This window comes from Musa acuminata, chromosome BXJ1-8 (genome assembly GCF_036884655.1).
Source record: "Musa acuminata AAA Group cultivar baxijiao chromosome BXJ1-8, Cavendish_Baxijiao_AAA, whole genome shotgun sequence".
NCBI classification, from domain to species: domain Eukaryota; kingdom Viridiplantae; phylum Streptophyta; class Magnoliopsida; order Zingiberales; family Musaceae; genus Musa; species Musa acuminata.
This window is the reverse complement of record NC_088334.1, coordinates 34,586,459-34,590,863: the sequence shown is the minus strand read 5'-3', so window position 1 is coordinate 34,590,863 and position 4,405 is coordinate 34,586,459.

Sequence of the window (4,405 nt, the reverse complement as noted above, 5' to 3'; positions counted from 1 at the left end):
GATTTAAAAATAATACAAAAAATAAATTTGAACAAAAGAAGGACCAAGTGATTTGCTATGAATGCAAAAAACCGGGACACTATAAGAACGATTGTCCTCAAGCCAAAAAGAGAACATCAAAGAAGAAGGCGTTCAAGGCAACGTGGGATGATTCAAGCGCATCCGAAGAAGAGGAGTCCAACACCGAGCAAGTTGCTCATTACGCGCTAATGGCGTTAGGAGAAGAGGTATGTGATTTATTTAATGAAGATTTATCTTTTGAAGAACTATCTATCGCTTTTCATGAATTATTTGATGAATGTAGAACTATTAGCAAGAAGTTAAGTATCTTAAAGAAAGAGCATGCTTTGCTACAAGATAAGTTTGATAGTCTTCAAACTCCTCCATGCTCTAAGTGTGAGCACTTAGAAGCAATAAAAAATAAAAATTTGCTTCTTAAGGAAACCTTAAACAAGTTTAAGGTTGGTAGCAAAGGATTAGATATGATCCTTGCACACAAGGGTCACATCGCAAATAGAAATGGAATTGGATTTGTAAAAGAATTACATCAAAATCCTACCACTTTCATAAAAGGACCTACATTACATGTTTCCTCTTATATGAAATGCAACTTTTGTTGCAAATCCGGACATATTGCCTACAAATGCCCATTTAGGAAAATTAGTTCACAAAAATTAATATGGGTTCCTAAAGGAACTATAAAGAATTCAATCATAAATAACAAAGTTAGTGGGTCAATTTTTGAGGCACCCAAAATCAAATAGGTACCTAAAAATCATCCTCTTTTGTAGACAAACCCACAAGCTAGGAGCAAGAGATGGTATCTCGATAGTGGATGCTCAAGACATATGACTGGAGATCCATCTCATTTCTCTATGCTCACTAGCAAAGAAGAAGGGTACGTTACCTTCGGAGACAACAACAAGGGCAAAATCATTGGCAAGGGAACTATTGGTAACAAATTTAATTTTTCCATTGATGATGTCTTACTAGTTGATGGATTGAAACATAATCTCTTGAGTATTAGTCAACTATGCGATAAAGGTTACATCGTTAGATTTGAATCAAATATGTGCATTATTGAAAAACCAAATCATAACATGACTATGATTGCTTTAAAACAAAATAATGTCTATACCATCAATCTTGATGAACTAAGTAATGAAATGTGCTTCTCCACCGTAAATGATGATGCTTGGCTTTGGCATAGGAGATTAAGCCATGCAAGCATGAAAACAATATCTAAGATCTCATCTCAAGAATTAGTACGAGGAATTCCAAATATAAAGTTTATTAAGGACAAAGTATGCGATGCATGTCAACTAGGCAAACAAATAAAAACAAGCTTCAAACCAAAAAATCAAATTAGCACTACTAGACCATTACAATTGATCCATTTGGACTTATTTGGACCAATTGATACAACAAGTCTAGGTGGAAGCAAATATGCTTTTGTGATTGTGGATGACTACTCTAGATACACTTGGACCTATTTCTTAGCTCACAAAAGTGATTGCTTCAAGTGTTTCTCTAAATTTTGTAAACTCACTCAAAACGAAAAAGGCTTCATGATTTCATCAATTCGGAGTGATCACGGTGGTGAATTCCAAAACCGTGACTTTCAAAATTTTTGCGAAAGTAATGGGTACAATCACAACTTCTCAACTCCAAGAAATCCTCAACAAAATGGAGTAGTTGAAAGGAAAAATAAAAACCTACAAGAAATGGCAAGAACTATGTTGAATGAACATAGTTTACCTAAGTACTTTTGGGCCGAAGCCGTAAATACGGCTTGCTACATCATGAATAGAGTCCTAATAAGACCATCCTTATCCAAAACTCCCTATGAATTATGGAATAACAAAAAACCAAACATCTCCTATTTTAAAGTTTTTGGTTGTAAATGCTTTATTTTAAATGAAAGGGATGCTTTAGGAAAATTTGATGCTAAATCCGATGAAGGCATCTTTCTTGGTTACTCTTCCGTTTCTAAAGCTTTTCAGGTTTTTAATAAAAGAACTTTAGTAATTGAAGAGTCTATTCATGTAGTTTTTAATGAAATTTCTGATTTAAAGAAAAATGATTTTGATGATGATCTTGGTTTTGATAATTTGAATTTAAATGAACCCTCTCCTCAAAATAGCCATTTGAATGCATCTTCTTCCGAAATTTCTTTACCAAAAGAATGGAAGTATGTAGATGCTCATCCAAAAGAGCAAATTATAGGAGATACATCAAAAGGGGTTCAAACTCGTTCTTCTTTCAAAAATTTCTGTGCTAACGCCGCTTTCCTTTCTCAAATTGAACCTAAATGCATTGACGAAGCCTTAAAAGATGATTTTTGGATCATTGCAATGCAAGAAGAATTGAACCAATTTGAGAGGAATAAGGTATGGAAGCTTGTTCCTAGACCAAGTGACCACTTAGTTATAGGTACTAAGTGGGTCTTTAGAAACAAGCAAGACGAAAATGGTATCATGGTTAGAAACAAGGCTAGATTAGTGGCCAAAGGTTTCAACCAAGAAGAAGGTATCGATTACGAAGAAACCTTCGCTCCCGTGGCTCGATTAGAAGCCATAAGGATGCTCCTTGCCTATGCTAGTAGTAATAATTTTAAACTATTTCAAATGGATGTTAAAAGTGCTTTCTTGAATGGTTTTATTTCCGAAGAAGTATTTGTCGAACAACCTCCCGGATTTGAAAATTCTCTTCTTCCTAATCATGTATTCAAATTGACTAAAGCTCTCTATGGCTTAAAACAAGCTCCTAGAGCTTGGTATGAAAGGCTTAGTTCCTTTCTTATTTTAAATAATTTTACCAAAGGCAAGGTTGATACTACATTGTTTATTAAACATTTTGAAAATAATTTTCTTATTGTGTAAATTTATGTTGACGATATTATGTTTGGCTCTTCGGATGAATCACTATGTGAATCATTTGCCAAATGTATGAGTCTTGAATTTGAAATGAGTTTAATGGGTGAATTAACTTTCTTTTTGGGATTACAAATCAAACAACTTAGTGATGGTATATTTCTTAACCAATCTAAATATACATTAGAATTGTTAAAACGATTTAACATGGATAATTCAAAAGCAATAAACACCCCTATGAGTACTGCGAATAAGTTAGATATGGATGAAAATGGTGAAAGTTTCGATCAAAAAACATATAGGGGAATGATAGGTAGTCTACTCTACCTCACTGCGACTAGACCGGATATTATGTTTAGTGTAGGACTTTGCGCTAGGTTTCAATCTAATCCTAAATTATCTCATCTTAAGAGTATTAAAAGAATATTTAGGTATCTTAAAGGAACTCCAAATTTAGGATTGTGGTATCCAAAATCTGAAAAATTCGATCTAATAGCTTATGCAGATGCCGATTTTGGCGGATGCAGGATAGATAGAAAAAGTACATCCGGAATATGCCAATTTTTAGGACATGCCCTTGTTTCTTGGACTTCCAAGAAACAAAATTCAGTTGCACTATCTACGGCGGAAGCCGAATACATTGCTGCAAGTGCATGTTGTGCACAAGTAATTTGGATGAAAAATACATTAGAAGACTATGGAATTCACCTTGAAAATATTCCCATAAAATGTGATAATACTAGTGCCATATGCCTTACTAAAAATCCAATTCAGCACTCTAGAACTAAGCACATCGACGTTAGGCATCATTTCATACGCAATCATGTTCTTAACAATGATGTTGTTCTAGAATTCATTGACACAAAGCATCAATTAGCAGATATATTTACAAAAGCTTTGAATGAAGACCAATTTGAATTCATCCGAAGGGAATTAGGCATGCTAAATTGTCCCTAAAATGAACTTCACAAAAAGGACTCATTCTTTTCCCTTCGTTTATGAATTTGAATTCTTCCTTCCTCTTCAATTCAAAATGATCCATTAAAGTATAACTTATGATCTTGAGGGAAGAAGCTAAACAAAAGGAAGGAAGAAAAATTTTTTTTTTCTTTCCTCCGCGTGATGCCAGCGGTGGCACCGCCAGATCCGGCGGTTGCACCGCGTGGCGCTCGGGCGCCAGGCGGTGACACCGACCAGTTTGGCGGTGACACCGACCGAGTCACCCTTTTAACCCGAGGGGTTAGGGCCGGCGGTGACACCGCCCCCAACCCGAAGAAAAACCTCTCCCATTCCCTCTAACCCTCATTCTAACTCTTAGAAACATTGGAGAAGGATTCTTGGTGGTCCAAGCTTTCCATCTCTCAACATAATCTCCATAAGGTAACACTTGAAATCCCTCTTTTCTTTTCTCTTTCTCTTGCTTATTTTTCACAATTTCATCATCATGTTGTCTAGAAAATGGCTCCTAAGAGATCAAAAGGAATAAGGATTGAAGGAGATTCATATAACCATGACCTTTTTAGATCAAAAGA